The sequence below is a fragment of the Hordeum vulgare genome, chromosome 7H (genome assembly GCF_904849725.1).
Source record: "Hordeum vulgare subsp. vulgare chromosome 7H, MorexV3_pseudomolecules_assembly, whole genome shotgun sequence".
Taxonomy (NCBI): domain Eukaryota; kingdom Viridiplantae; phylum Streptophyta; class Magnoliopsida; order Poales; family Poaceae; genus Hordeum; species Hordeum vulgare.
Window position 1 is genome coordinate 472,809,377 of NC_058524.1, and position 16,811 is coordinate 472,826,187.

Genomic DNA, 16,811 nt, shown 5'->3' on the forward strand with positions numbered 1-16,811 from the left:
AGGGGCACAGAGAACGGCCATGACAACGCCTCCAAGAAGAGCACGACAACCGCGGATGTCAGTGCTGTCAGCATATGATACAGAAATGTCGCCCTGGCCAGATTGGGTGCAACCCCAAGCGAACGGAGCACGAATTGGAGTAGAGGAAGTCGATAATAGGCTGAAACCATGACCACGAAAAGGGAGTCCGGGCCTCCACCAAAGAGGCACCAGGCTACGCCGGACGCACGAGCAAGAGTGTGGCGAACGGACATACGGGGCATGAAGGTGGCCGGCTGGGTAGAACGAGGGGCCGCGAGGAATGCGACGATGATCGAAGGCCCGAGTGAACATGATCCGTAGGGTAGCGCAGATCTGGATCATCAGGACCGGAACAACAAAGATGTCGGCAAGCCGAAGGAGTTAGAAAGGGGCGCACAACTCCCGAGGTGCACCGGAATCAAAGACGCGTCACGGTGGACGGCCACCAAGGGCATTAGCAGGGTGGGTGCGGATGACCAAGGCACTGACGAGCCGAAGGACGACATCCGACACTGTACGCAGGAGAGGGCGCATGCCCATGGCCGTCGAGTGGGAATCACCATTGCAGGGAGGTGGATGGAGGTGTTGAGCCCACACACAACGAAGTCTCGGCCAACACGATGCAAGAGCCAATGTCGGGAAGCACCAATAGCCTCCGAAGATCACCACTTAAGAAGGGGGTGGTGAGGGGTAGCCACAACATGGGTGGGGCATGCCAGACCGTAAGAGGAGGCGCATGGGTGCGGCGAGCGCTGCTGCCGGATGGGGAATGATGGCCCACAAGTGTAGGGGATCTATCGTAGTCCTTTCAATAAGTAAGAGTGTCGAACCCAACGAGGAGCAGAAGGAAATGACAAGTGGTTTTCAGCAAGGTATTCTCTGCAGGCACTGAAATTATCGGTAACAGATAGTTGTGTGATAAGATAATTCATAACGGGTAGCAAGTAACAATAGTATCAATGGTGCAGCAAGATGGCACAATCCCTTTTGTAGTAAGGGACAAGCCTGGACGACCTCTTATATAAGGTAAAGCGCTCCCGAGGACACATGAAAAATTTCTGTCAAGCTAGTTTTCATCATGTTCATATGATTCGCGTTCGCTACTTTGATATTTTGATATGTGGGTGAACCGTTGCTTGGGTGCTGTCCTTACTTGGAAAAGCATCCCACTTATTATTAACCCCTCCCGCAAGCATCCGCAACAACGAAATAAGAATTAAGACAAAGTCTAACCATAACATTAAACTAGTGGATCCAAATCAGCCCTTACGAAGCAACGCATAAACTAGGGTTTAAGCTTCTGTCACCCTAGCAACCCATCATCTACTTATTACTTCCCAATGCCTTCCTCTAGGCCCAAATAATGGTGAAGTGTTACGTAGTCGACATTCACATAACACCACTAGAGGAAAGACAACATACAACACATCAAAATATCGAACGAATACCAAATTCACATGACTACTTATAGCAAGACTTATCCCATGTCCTCAGGAACAAACATAACTACTCACAAAGCATAATTATGTTCATGATCAGAGAGGTATTGAATAGCATTAAGGATCTGAACATATGATCTTCCACCGAGTAAACCAACTAGCATCAACTACAAGGAGTAATTAACACTACTAGCAACCTTACAAGTACCAATCAGAGTCGCGAGACGGAGAATGGGTACAAGAGATGAACTAGGGTTTGGAGATGAGATGGTGCTGATGAAGATGTTGATGGAGATGAGTCCCCTCCGATGAGAGGAGTGTTGGTGATGACGATGGCGACGATTTGCCCCTCCGGGAGGGCAGTTTCCCCGGCAGGATGGCCCTGCCGGAGCTCTAGATTGGTTCTGCTCAAGTTCTGCCTCGTGGTGGCGACGTTTCTTCCCGAAAGCTCTTTCTTGATTTTTTCTGGGAAGAAACCCTCCTTATAGCAGAAGATGGGAGCCGTAGGGGTAACAGGGGCCCACGAGCCACCCAGGTGCGCCCAGGGGGGTAGGGCGCGCCTGGCAGGCTTGTGAGTTCCTCGTGGCTCCCCTCCAGTATTTCTTCCACCCAGTATTTTTTATAAATAAGTCCTTGCTGATTTTCACGGCTTTTGGAGTTGTGCAGAATAGGTATCTCAAACTTGCTCCTTTTCCAGCACAGAATTCCAGCTGCCGGCATTCTCCCTCTTCATGTAAACCTTATAAAGTAAGAGAGAAAAGGCATAAGTATTGTACCATAATGTGTAATAACAGCTCATAATGCGATAAATATCAATATAAAAGCATGATGCAAAATGGACGTATCAACTCCCCCAAGCTTAGACTTCGCTTGTCCTCAAGCGGAAGCCGAGATCAATAAATATGCCCACATGTTTAGAGATAGAGGTGTCGATCAAATAAAATACGGACATGCAAGCATCATGATCATATTTAGAACGGCAATATCGTCATATAATCGCTTATGCTAAAGTGACAATTCCGTCACAATGTAAAATATGGATCAAGAACCTTATTCAGAATTAACAACCAATAGTCTTTAGTCACTAAAGCAATTGCAATTTATCATAACGTTGGAAAGAGTCAAATATGAGCTTGTAAAGCAAATCCACATACTCAATCATCTTTTAGTCTTCTACAATTGCTAAAACTCACGCGGTACTCATGAAATCAAAGTTTCAGTTGCCACAGAGAACGATAGGGGCTTATAGTTTCGCCTCCCAACTATTTACCTCAAGGGTAATGTCAACTATAATAATCATGATTACTTACTTCCAAGTTGATATATGAATATACATCGTTCCCTAGCACATGACGCTTGCCAAGATAATGGCGAAATAAGGAATTGGTGTCGCTCACCATGACTCTTTTAAAGATAAAAAGTAAAGGTACAAGATAGGCCCTTCGCCGAGGGAAGCAGAGGTTGTCATGCGCTTTTGAGGTTTGGATGTGTGATCTCTTAGTGTGAAGGAACGTCACTTTATATTGCCTCTTGTGATAAAGAACTTTATTATGCAGTGTATCGCTTTTATGTCTTCCTCATCACAGGTTCGTACAAAGCTTATTTTCCACACACTAATAGATCATACATATTTAGGGAGAAATTTTTTATTGCTTGCACCAATGACAACTTACTTGAGGGATCTTATTCAATCCATAGGTAGGTATGGTGGACTCTCATGGAAAAACTGGGTTGAGGGTTTATGGATGCACAAGTAGTATTTCTACTTAGTGCAGAAGTTTTGCCTGATATGAGGTGGAAGCAAGCGTCACATGCTAAGGGATCACTAGTCATATCACATTGTTTGGAACCAAGCAAACATAATTCATTATGTTGTCTTCCTTGTCCAACATCTACTTCTTAGCATGTAATAGTTTAATGAGTGTTCACAATCATAGACGGTGTCAAAGATGATATATGTATATGTGAACCTCTCTTTCTGTATTACTTCCTATTAATTGCAACAATGATCAAGGTCTACGTTTTAGCCACCCACAACAAGTTTCAATCAACATTATTTTTATATGTGAAGCCATCACTTCCCATAAGATCATTACATGATCTTTCATGATTTTGTTCTTTTATTATTCTTTTCTTTAGATCATGGCATGAAGCAAGACCCTTAACTAAAACACTCCTTATTATATAACTCACGAACTCGATTACATTGGGGGTAACACAAAGCAAAACTCAAGCCTAGATCATACTAAGAACTTTATTCTACTAGATAAATATATTACCAAAAAGGATCGAACTAAGATAAAGGTAAAGGCAAAAGATGTGATGGTGATATGATACCGGGGCAACTCCCCCAAGCTTGGCACAAGCCAAGGGGAGTGCCCATACCCTTGTTTAATTGTCTTCCTTCGGGGGTGATGGTGATGAAGCAATCCTGTCTTTTAGTTCCAAGAGGGCCATCAATCTTCGATTTATGCTTTGGGGCTCTGTGATTCGTTTCTCCAGCAAAATAACTTCACGGGTGAGATAAGTATTGCGAACACGAGTTATTTCACATAACCTCAAGAGTTCGATCAAGGATGGAGATAGCACGTGGAGGTAGAGTTGGAGGAAATCCTCTTCCTCAGCTTCTTCCTTGTTGAGCACAGATTGCCCTTCGCCCGACACCGGATTCTCCTCCTTAGTCTTGCCCTTGGTTTCTTCCAGCATCCCTTCCTTGGCCTCCGTGACTTCCACCCTTTTCAAATCAACATTTACTTGTTCATAGACTTGAGGAAAATCGTTCTCCTCGAAGATTCCTGATACGACATCCTTGCCCTAAATCTGTAGTAGAAACAGGCTCGAAACGAAAACACGGGATATTTGCGTGATACGAGGGTCAGGCCTTTCAGGAGATTATATAATGCATTTTTACCGACCAAAAGGAGTATTCCACAAGAAAACGGAGTCCGGGAGACACACGAGGTGCTCACGAGCCCCCACGTGCCCAGGGGGTGGGGCGCGCCTGGCAGGCTTGGCAGCTCCTCGTGCCCTTTCCGGACTACTTTAAATTTTTCTATTTTTCTAAAAATTCTAAAACGGAGGAAAATTGCTTTTGGAAAAGCTTTAGAGTCGGTTCACTTATCGAATCACATACCTCCTCGTTTTTGGAGTCGGAAACAAGCTCGTAAATATCCCTTATGTACTCCTCCGGAGTTATGGTATTAATAATATTGCTTTCAACATTTATGGGAGTACCTGAGATATAATGCTTGATCCTTTGCCCATTTACAACTCTCGGAAAATTACCTTCCGCATTGTTGATTTTTGTGGCACCGGAACGATATACTTCCTGAACAATGTAAGGACCTTCCCATTTAGAGAGAAGCTTGCCTGCAAAAAACCTTAAACGAGAATTGTATAGCAAGACATAATCACCTACATTGAACTAACGTTTTTGTATCCTTTAATCATGCCACCTCTTAACTTTTTCTTTAAACAACTTGGCATTTTCATATGCCTGAGTTCTCCTTTCATCAAGTGAGCTAATATCAAATAACCTCTTATCACCAGCAAGTTTGAAATCAAAGTTGAGCTCTTTGATTGCCCAATAAGCCTTATGCTCTAGCTCAAGAAGTAAATGACATGCTTTACCGTAAACCATTTTATACGGAGACATGCCCATGGGATTCTTATAAGCAGTTCTATAAGCCCACAGTGCATACACAAGTTTCTTAGACCAATTCTTTCTAGACCTATTAACGGTCTTTTGCAGAATTAATTTAATTTCTCTATTACTTAACTCTACTTGACCACTAGACTGAGGATGATAAGGAGATGCAATTCTATGATTGACATCATACTTAGCAAGCATTTTACGGAAAGCACCATGAATAAAATGTGAACCACCATCAGTCATTAAATATCTAGGGACTCCAAATCTAGGAAAAATAACTTCTTTAAGCATCTTAATAGAGGTGTTATGATCAACACTACTAGTTGGGATAGCTTCTACCCACTTAGTAACGTAATCAATAGCAACTAGAATATGAGTATATCCGTTGGACTTTGGAAAAGGTCCCATATAATCAAAACCCCAAACATCAAATGGTTCAATAACAAGTGAATAATTCATAGGCATTTACTGACGTTTACTGATATCACCTATTCTTTGACATTCATCACAAGACAAAACAAACTTATGAGCATCCTTGAAGAGAGTAGGCCAATAAAAACCGGATTGCAATACCTTGTGTGCAGTTCTATCTCCCGCATGGTGCCCTCCGTAAGCCTCGGAGTGACACTTCTGTAGGATCTGTCCCTATTCATGCTCAGGTACACAACGCCTAATAACACCATCTACTCCTTCTTTATAAAGGTGAGGATCATCCCAAAAGCAATGTCTCAAATCATAAAAGAACTTTTTCTTTTGTTGGTATGTGAAACTAGGTGGTATATATTTAGCAACAATATAATTAGCATAATCAGCATACGAAGGTGTACCACGTGAAGCATTGATGACATTCAATTGTTCATCAGGAAATCTATCATCAATAGGTTGTGGGTCATCAAGAACATTCTCTAACTTAGACAAGTTATCTGCTACGGGTTCTCTGCACCCTTCCTATCAACAACATGCAAATCAAATTCTTGTAGCAAGAGAAACCATCTAATAAGTCTAGGTTTAGCATCTTTCTTTTCCATGAGATATTTAATACCAGCATGATCAGTGTGAATAGTAACTTTGGAGTCAACAATATAAGATCTGAACTTATCACATGCAAACACAACTGCTAAAAATTCTTTTTCAGTAGTAGCATAGTTTCTTTGGGCACTGTCTAGAGTTTTACTAGCATAATGAATAACATTTAAATTCTTATCAACTCTTTGTCCTAGAACAGCACCGACAACATAATCACTAGCATCACACATAATTTGAAAAGGTAGGTTCCAATCAGGTGGTTGAACAACAGGTGCAGTTATCAAGGCCTTCTTAAGTATTTCAAATGCTTCTTCACAATCATCATCAAAAACAAATGGAATATCTTTTTGCAAGAGATTGGTGAGAGGCCTATAAATCTTAGAGAAGTATTTAAGGAACCTTCTATAGAAACTAGCATGACCAAGGAGACTTCTTATACCTTTAATGTTTGTAGGGCATGGTATTTTCTCGATTGCATCAACTTTAGCCTTATCGAATTCAATACCTCTTTCAGAAATTTTATGTCCTAAGACAATGCCTTCATTAACCATAAAGTGGCACTTCTCCCAATTCAAGACAAGGTTAGTATCTTTACATCTCTGCAAAACTCGATCAAGGTTGCTCAAGCAATCATCAAAAGAAGATCCGTAAACGGAGAAATCATCCATGAAAACCTCAACAATCTTTTCACAAAAGTCAGAGAATATAACCATCATACATCTTTGAAAGGTAGCAGGTGCATTACATAAACCAAAAGGCATACGTCTATAAGCAAAGGTACCGAAAGGGAAGTAAAAGTGGTTTTCTCCTCATCAGATTGTGCAACAGGTATTTGGTAGAAACCAAAATAACCATCTAGAAAGCAAAAGTGTGTATGTTTAGACAATCTTTCTAGCATTTGATCAATAGAAGGCAAAGGGTAATGATCTTTCTTAGTAGCTTTATTTAATTTCCTACAATCAATTACCATCCTATAGCCAGTAACAATTCTCTGTGGGATCAATTCATCTTTATCATTAGGGACAACGGTAATACCTCCCTTCTTAGGGACACAATGCACCAGACTTAACCAATCACTATGAGCAACATGATAGATAATACCTGCTTCGAGGAGCTTTAGTATTTCTTTTCTTACCACCTCTTTCATCTTAGGATTTAATCTTCATTGATGATCGGCAACTGGTTTGGAATCAGGATCAATTTTAATTTTATGCTGGCATAGAGTGGGACTAATGCCCTTAAGATCATCAAGAGTATATCCTATAGCAGCACAGTGCTTCCTTAGAGTTTTCAATAATTTCTTTTCTTCATGCTCTGAAAGGTTAGCACTAATAACAACAAGATATATCTCTTTTTCAACAAGATAAGCATACTTAAGAGTATCAGGTAATTGTTTAAGCTCAAACACAAGATCACCCTTTGGTGGAGGTGGATCTCCAAGTAATTCAACAAGCAAATTATTCTTAAGGATAGGATGTTGTTCAAAGATAACTCTATCTATCTCATTCCTTTCATCCATATGCATATCATTTTCATGTTCAAGCAAGTATTGCTCTAAAGGATCAGTAGGAGGCACAATAATAGAAGCAAGAGCAATAATTTCATCATTACTAGACAATTCTTTTTCATGCAGTTGTCTACCAAACTTTGAAAAATTAAATTCATGTGACACACCTTCAAAGCCAACAGTAACACTTTGTTTCTCACAATCAATTTGAGCATTAACAGTACTGAGGAAAGGTCGACCAAATATGATGGGACCAAAGCTATCTTGTGTAGTAGCAAGAACGAGAAAATCAGCAGGATACTTAGTTTTACCACACAAGACTTCAACATCTCTAACAATTCCCACAAGGCAGATAGTATCTCTATTAGCAAGTTGGATAGTAACATCAATAAATTCCATCTCGACAGGTGCAATCTCATCTTTAATTTCATTATATAAAGATCGAGGTATTGCACTAACACTAGCACCCATGTTACATAAACCATGATAACAATGATCTCCTATCTTAACAGAAACAACATGCATGCCAACAACAAGTTTATGTTTGTCTCTAGCATGAGGTTTAGCAATTCTTGCAGCATCTTCACAGAATTGAATAACATGCCATCAACATTATCGGCCAAGAGATCTTTAATAATATCAATGCTAGGTTCAACTTTAATTTTCTCAGGGGTGTAGGTGTTCTAATGTAGCCCTTACGTATCACAGTTGAAGCTTTAGCATGATCCTTTATTCTAACAAGGAAAGGTGGTTTCTCAATGTAAGCACTAGGAACAATAGAATCATTATAAGCAATAACTTTCTCTTCAACTGGATATGGTTTTACTACATTCACTTCTATGGGAGGATGATGTTTAAACCACTTCTCCTTAGGGAGATTAATATGAGCAGCAAATAATTCACAAAATGAAGCTACTATATATCTCAGAGTCAAGTCCATGTTTAGCGCTAAAATCACGAAAAGTATTTGTTTCAGCGAAGGATTTAACGCAATCGAACTTAAGATTCATACCTGACTCCTTACATTCATCAAACTCCCAATCTTCAGAGTTGCGTTTAATTCTTTCCAATAAATTCCATTTGAAGTCAATATCTCTCTTCATAAAAGAACCGGTACAAGAAGTGTGAAGCATGGTGCGATTATCATGAGAAAGCCGAGCATAGAAGTTCTGAATAATAATTTCTCTCAAGAGATCATAGTTGGGGCATGAATATAACATTGACTTAAGCCTCCCCCAAGCTTAATCGATACTTTCTCTATCACGAGGCCAAAAATTACAGATATAATTCCGATCACGATGTACCAAATGCATAGGATAAAACTTTTGATGAAATTCCAATTTCAATCAGTTGTAGTTCCATGATCCAGTATCATCACATAGCCTATACCATGTCAATGCTTTATCCCTCAAATATAAGGGAAAAAACTTCTTCTTGACCTCATCCTCGGGCAAATCTGCAAGCTTAAATAAACCACAAACTTCATCTACATAGATTAGATGCAAGTCAGGATGTGATGTTCCATCTCCTATAAAAGGATTAGCCAACAGTTTCACTAGCATTCCCGAAGGGATTTCATAATAAATATTTTCAGCAGGTGCGGTAGGCTGAGGAGCATCTCTTTGTGCTTCTGGTCGAGGTGAAGATACCCCGAACAAGCTCCTCAAAGGATTAGTTTCCATAGTGACAAGTGACAATAAATTTCAGCATACTATATAAATGTTTCCTTACCAAATTCCACTCACCAAAGGCGCTTCACTCCCCGGCAACGGCGCTAGAAATGAGTATTGATGACCCACAAATGTAGGGGATCTATCGTTGTCCTTTCGATAAGTAAGTGTGTCGAACCAAACGAGGAGCAGAAGGAAATGAAAAGTGGTTTTCAGCAAGGTATTCTCTGCATGCACTGAAATTATCGGTAACAGATAGTTGTGTGATAAGATAATTCGTAACGGGTAGCAAGTAACAATAACAACAATGGTGCAGCAAGATGGCCCAATCCCTTTTGTAGCAAGGGACAAGCCTGGACGAACTCATATATAAGGTAAAGCGCTCACGAGGACACATGGGAATTTCTGTCAAGCTAGTTTTCATCATGTTCATATGATTCGCGTTCGCTACTTTGATATTTTGATATGTGGGTGTGCTATGGCAACAGACAACAGTGCCAGAGATTGACACGTTGACGGAGGCTGGGCTTGCATTGGTTTTTTCCATTGAAGAGGAAAGGGTAATGCAGCACAGGAGCAGTAAGTATTTCCCTCAGTTTGAGAACCAAGGTATCAATCCAGTAGGAGAATCTCGTCAAGTCCAGAGTACCTGCGCAAACACAAAAGAGCTTGCACCCAACACTTTAAAGGGGTTGTCAATCTCTTCAAGATTGATTGCAAAGTGAGATCTGAAGGCGGAAAGTGCAACGAACAAAAAGTGTAAGGCTGAAAATATGGTGTGGAGTAGACTAGAGGGGCCATAGTGTTCACTAGAGGCTTGTCCCAAAATAGCAAATATCACGGTGGGTGAACAAATTACTGTCGAGCAATTGATAGAACCGCGCAAAGTCATGACGATATCAAAGGCAATGATCATACATATAGGCATCACGTCCGAGACAAGTAGACCGATACTTTCTGCATCTACTACTATTACTCCACACATCGACCGCTATCCAGCATGCATCTAGTGTATTGAGTTCATGACGAACAGAGTAACGCCTTAAGCAAGATGACATGATGTAGAGGGATAATCTCAAACAAATGATGAAACCCCATCTTTTTAACCTTGATGGCAACAACACGATGCGTGCCTCGCTACCCCTGCTATCACTTGGTGAGGCCACCGCACAATATGAACCCAAAACCAAGCACTTCTCCCATTGCAAGAATCATAGATCTAGTTGGCCAAACAAAACCCACAAGTCGAAGAGAATTACAAGGATATGAAATCATGCATAAGAGAGATCAGAAGAAACTCAAATAAGATTCATAGATAATCTGATCATAAATCCACAATTCATCAGATCTCAACAAACACACCGCAAAAGAAAATTACATCAGACAGATCTCCGTGAAGATCATGGAGAACTTTGTATTGAAGATCCAAGAGAGAGAAGAAGCCATCTAGCTACTAGCTATGGACCCGTAGGTCTATGGTGAACTACTCACACATCATCAGAGAGGTCATGGTGTTGATGAAGAAGCCCTCCGTATCCGAATCCCCCTCCGGCAGGGCAGCAGAACGTACCCCAGATGGGATCTTGCGGAGACAGAAGCTTGCGGCAGCGGAAAAGTACTTTCGATGATCTCCTGAGTTTTTCTAGGATTTTAGGGAATATATAGGTGCAAAACCTAGGGTAGAGAAGGCTCAGGGAGCCCACAAGCCAGGGAGGCGCCCCCCCGGCCACGCCATGAGGGCTTGTGGGGTCCCTGCAGCCCCCCTGCCGTGATTCTCCGGCTTCCCGATCTTTTTCTGTTTCGGAAAAAATCTTTTTGGCAGTTTCATTCCGTTTGGACTCCGTTCAAAATCCTCCTCTGAAAGGGGTCAAAAACATGGAAAAAGCAGGAACTGGCACTTGGCACTGAGTCAATAAGTTAGTCCCAAAAAATATATAAAAGGCATACAAAACATCCAAAGTTTGACAAGATAATAGCATGAAACCATCAAAAATTATAGATACGTTGGAGACGTATCAAGCATCCCCAAGCTTAACTCCTGCTCGTCCTCGAGTAGGGAAGTGATAAAGACTGAATTTTTGATGTGGAATGCTACCTAGCGTAGTTGTCCTTTGCAACTTCTTTCACGTGACATGAATGTTCAGATCCGTAAGATTCAAAACAATAGTTTTCTATTGACATGAAAACAATAATACTTCAAGCAAACTAGCAAGGTAATCATGAACTTTCAAAATAACAAGGCCAAGGAAAGTTATCCCTACAAAATCATATAGTCTGGCTATGCTCCATCATCCTCACACAACTAATGTAAATCATGCACAACCCCGGTATTGGCCAAGTAATTGTTTTCGCACTCTTACTTTCTCAAACCTTTTATAACTATCACGCAATACATGAGTGTGAGCCATGGATATAGAACTATAGGTGGAATAGAGTGTGGTGGTGGTTGTGAGACAAAAAAGGAGGAGATGGTCACATTGACTCGGCGTATCAAAGGGCTATGGAGATCCCCATTAATAGATATCAATGTGAATGAGTAGGGATTGCCATACAAGGGATGCACTAGAGCTATATATAAGTATGTGAAAGCTCAAAATGAGAACTAGTGGGTGTGCATCCAACTTGCTTGCTCACGAAGACCTAGGGCAATTTTGAGGAAGCCCATCATTGGAATATACAAGCCAAGTTATATAATGAAGATTCCCACTAGCATATGGTAGTGACAAAGCAAGAAGCTCTCAATCATGAAGAACATGGTGCTATTATGAAGCACAATTGTGGAAAAATATAGTAGCATTGTCCCTTCTCTCTTTTTTATTTTTATTTGGGCTCTTGGGCCTCTTTTTTTCTTTTTTTATGGGCTCATTGGCCTATTTTTTTATTTTTTTCCTCACATGGGACAATGCTCTAATAGTGATGATCATCACACTTTTATTTACTCACACCTCAAAGCTTAGAACGATGATGACTCTATAGGAAATGCCTCCGGCAGTGTACCGGGATGTGCAACGATCTAGCTTGGCATATGACGTTGAAACATCTCGCTAGCTTTCTTATGATCATGCAATGGCAATATGAGAGTGACGACACAAGTCATGAGACAGAACGGTGGGAGTTGCATGGCAATATATCTCAGAATGGCTATGAAAATGCCATAGTAGGTAGGTATGGTGGCTGTTTTGAGGAAGGCATATGGTGGGTTTGTGCACCGGCAAGAATTGCGCGGCACTAGAGAGGCTACCAATGGTGGAAGGTGAAAGTGCATCTATACCATGGACTCACATTATTCATGAAGAACTCACATACTTGTTGTGAATTTTTTTATTAGTAATCGAAACAAAGTGCTAAACGCATACTCCTAGGGGAAGGGTTGGTAGGTGTTAACCATCGCGCGATCCCGACTTCAACACAAAGGATGACAATCAATAGATCAATTATGCTCCGACTTCCTAACATAGCGGTTCACCATACGTGCATGCTACGGGAATCACTAACTTCAACACAAGTATTTCTAGATTCACAACACCCTACTAACATAACTCATAATATTACCGAATCCACGTCTCAAAACTAATTGAGAGGAATCAAGACTTCTCTTTCTACTCAATGCACATGAAGATGGAGGTTTTTGTATCCTCTATGGGTACCTATCACCTTTGGGACTACTTTCATAGCATAAGCCAACTACCAAGTCACGCACCGCCGTTCTCTAGAAGATATAAGCAAAGCACATAGAGCAAAATTATCTAGCTCAAAAGATATAAGTGAAGCACTATGAGCATTCTAGAAAAATCACGATGAGTGCATGTCTATCTCTCTCAAAAAGATGTGCAGCAAGGATGATTGTGACACAACAAAAAGAAAAGACTCCTACGATACAAGACGCTCCAAGCAAAACACATATCATGTGGTGAATAAAAATTTAGCTCCAAGTAATGTTACCGATGGATTGAAGACGAAAGAGGGGATGCCTTCCCGGGCGTCCCCAAGCTTAGGCTTTTTGGTGTCCTTTGGCTTGGGATGCCTTGGGCATCCCCAAGCTTGAGCTCTTTCCACTCCTTATCTCTTTGTCCATGAGAACATCACCCAAAACTTGAAAACTTCACAACACAAAACTAAAGCAGAAACTCGTGATAACATTAGCACAAGAAAACAAACTACCACCTCTTTTTTTTACTGTAGCAAGCTTGAATTCTATCTATATTGGTGTTGGGATACTGTATTCTCACTTTTCCATGGCTAGTACCCCCCCCCCCATACTAACCATAGTTTCATCAAAACAAGCAACCAACTCAACAAAAACACAATATGTCAAAAATAGACCAGTCTGTAGAAATCTGTATACTTAGTATACTTCTGGTACCTCTGAAATTCTGAAAACTTACGACTACCTGGGAAAAAGGCATATAAACCAGCAGCAAAAAGAATCAACTCAAAAGATCTTTCTGAATAAAAATAAAAAATTATCTCGTGGGCGAAAAGTTTCTGTCTTTTCCAGCACGATCAAACAACCATTACCAAGACTAGTCATAAAGGTTTTGCCTGGCTCAAACACAAAAAGAAACACAGAAAACACAATAACAACAGAATTATGATGGTGTGGACGCAACAAAACAGAAAGAAAAAAGATAAATTCATTGGGTTGCCTCCCAACAAGCGCTATTGTTTAACGCCCTTAGCTAGGCTTAAAAACGAGAGAATCACGTATCGTCGTCTTTGGTGCTCAAACCATAAGTAGCCCTCATCATGGATTCAATCTTATTTTATTTCTGGGAAAGTGTTCCATGCCCTTCTTTAAAGGAAATTGGAATCTAATATTCCCTTCCTTCATATCGATGATAGCACCGATAGTCCTTAGGAAAGGTCTACCAAGAATAATAGGGCATGTAGAATTGCAATCAATGTCAAGCACAATGAAATCCACGGGTACATAGTTCCTATTGCAATAATAAGAACATCATTGATCCTTCCCATGGGTTTCTTGACAGTAGAATCCGCAAGATGAAAATTAAGAGAACACTCTTCAATCTCATTAAAACCCAGAACATCACATAAAGACTTTGGAATCGCGGAAACACTAGCACCCAAATCACACAAAGCATTGCATTCATAGTTTTTGATTTTGATTTTGATGGTAGGTTCCCACTCATCATGAAGCTTTCTAGGGATAGAGACTTCCAATTCAAGTTTCTCTTCAAGAGATTTTATCATAGCTTCGACGATATGATCGGTAAAGGCCTTGTTTTGGCTATAAGCGTGTGGAGAGTTTAACATGGATTGCATCAAGGAAATGCATTCAATCAAGGAGCAACTATCATATTTGAATTCCTTGAAATCCATGGTAGTAACTTCATTACTACTCAAAGCTTTAATATCTTTTACTCCACATTCAATGCTTTTAGCATCAAGATAGATGGACTCTCAATCATTGGGGCGCTTTTCAACCAAAGTGGATTCATATCCAGCCCCATAATCACTGGGTTTGACACAAGAAAACAAAGATTCAATGGAAGTCACACAAAGCACTTTAAGATCATCGTGATTCTTATCACGAGAACACGCCTGTTTAATCCATTCATGTCTAGCACGAATTTGGGCGGTTCTTTCTTTGCTCTCAATCATGGAAACACACATAGCTTTCAAAGTTTCATCCATATTGATCTTGGGAGGAGCACATCTAACTTTCAAAGCATCAATATCACTAGACATTCTATCAACGCTCTTAGCCAAATTGTCAATTTTTAGTAGTTTTTCCTCTATGGACGCATTGAAAATCTTTTGTGAGTTGATAAACTCTTTGATATTACTCTCTAGATCAGAGGGTAATCTATTGTAATTTCCATGAGTATTGTTGTAGGAGTTGCCAAAGTTATTAGAGGAGTTACTAGGAAAAGGCCTAGGAACATAGTTTCCTCTAAAAGCATTGTTGTTGCCAAAATTATTCCTACCAACAAAATTAACGTCGAAGTTAGCGTTGCTACTCTCAATCAAAGAAGACAAGGGCATATCATTAGGATCTAAAGGAGCACTTCTACTAGCAACCAAATTCATTAAATCATCCATCTTAGCACTCAACGAGTTAATTTCTTCTATAGCATGTACCTTCTTACTAGTAGGTGACCTTTCTGTGTGCCACTGAGAGTAGTTCGTCATGATATTGTCTAGGAGTTTTGTGGCTTATCCTAACATGATTTCCATGAACGTTCCACCTGAGGAGGAGTCAAGATATTTCTAGAAGCGAAATTCAAGCCAGCGTAGAAGATTTGTATAATCATCCAAAGACTCAAGCCATGAGCGGGACAATTTCTAATCATCAATTTCATTCTCTCCCAAGATTCATGATCAAGTTGCTTGAAATTCATGATATCATTACGGAGAGAGATAATCTTAGCCGGCGGAAAAATACTTGGATATATAGGCATCTTTGCACCTATCCCAAGAATCGATACTATTTTTGGGCAAAGACGAAAACCAAGTTTTTGCGCGATCTCGCAACGAGAAAGGAAAAAGCTTCAATTTAATCACATCATTATCCACATCTTTCTTCTTTTGCATATCACAAAGCTCAATGAAGGTATTAAGATGGGATGCGACATCTTCACTAGGAAGGCCGGAGAATTGCTCTTTCATAACAAGATTCAGCAAAGCGGCATTGATTTCGTATGACTCCGCACTAGTGGGGGAGCAATCAGAGTACTAATAAAATCATTATTGTTAGTATTCGAGAAGTCACAGAGTTTGGTGTTTTCATTCATGGTGACTCCAGCAAGCAAGCAAGCACACAAGCGAACAAAGAGCAAGCAAGAAAAAGGGCGAACGAAAAAGGCAAATTGTGAAGTGGGGGAGAGGAAAACGAGAGGCAACTAGCAAACAAAGTAAATGCAAGAGATACTTGGATGATTTCTTGACTTGATCTTCCCCGGCAACGGCACCAGAAATTCTTCTGCTACGGCAACAGACAACAGTGCCAGAGATTGACACGTCGACGGAGGCTGGGCTTGCGTTGGTTTTTCCCTTGAAGAGGAAAGGGTGATGCAGCACAGGAGCAGTAAGGATTTCCTTTAGTTTGAGAACCAAGGTATCAATCCAGTAGGAGAATCTCGTCATGTCTAGAGTACCGGCGCAAACACAAAAGAGCTTGCACCCAACGCTTTAAAGGGGTTGTCAATCCCTTCAAGATTGATTGCAAAGTGAGATCTGAAGGCGGAAAGTGCAACGAAGAAAAAGAGTAAGGCTGAAAATATGGTGTGGAGTAGACCCGGGGGCCATAGTGTTCACTAGAGGCTTCTCTCAAAATAGCAAATATCACAGTGGGTGAACAAATTACTATCGAGCAATTGATAGAACCGCGCAAAGTCATGACGATATCTAAGGCAATGATCATACATATAGGCATCACGTCCGAGACAAGTAGACCGATGCTTTCTGCATCTACTACTATTACTCCACATATCGATCGCTATCCAGCATGCATCTAGTGTATTGAGTTCATGACG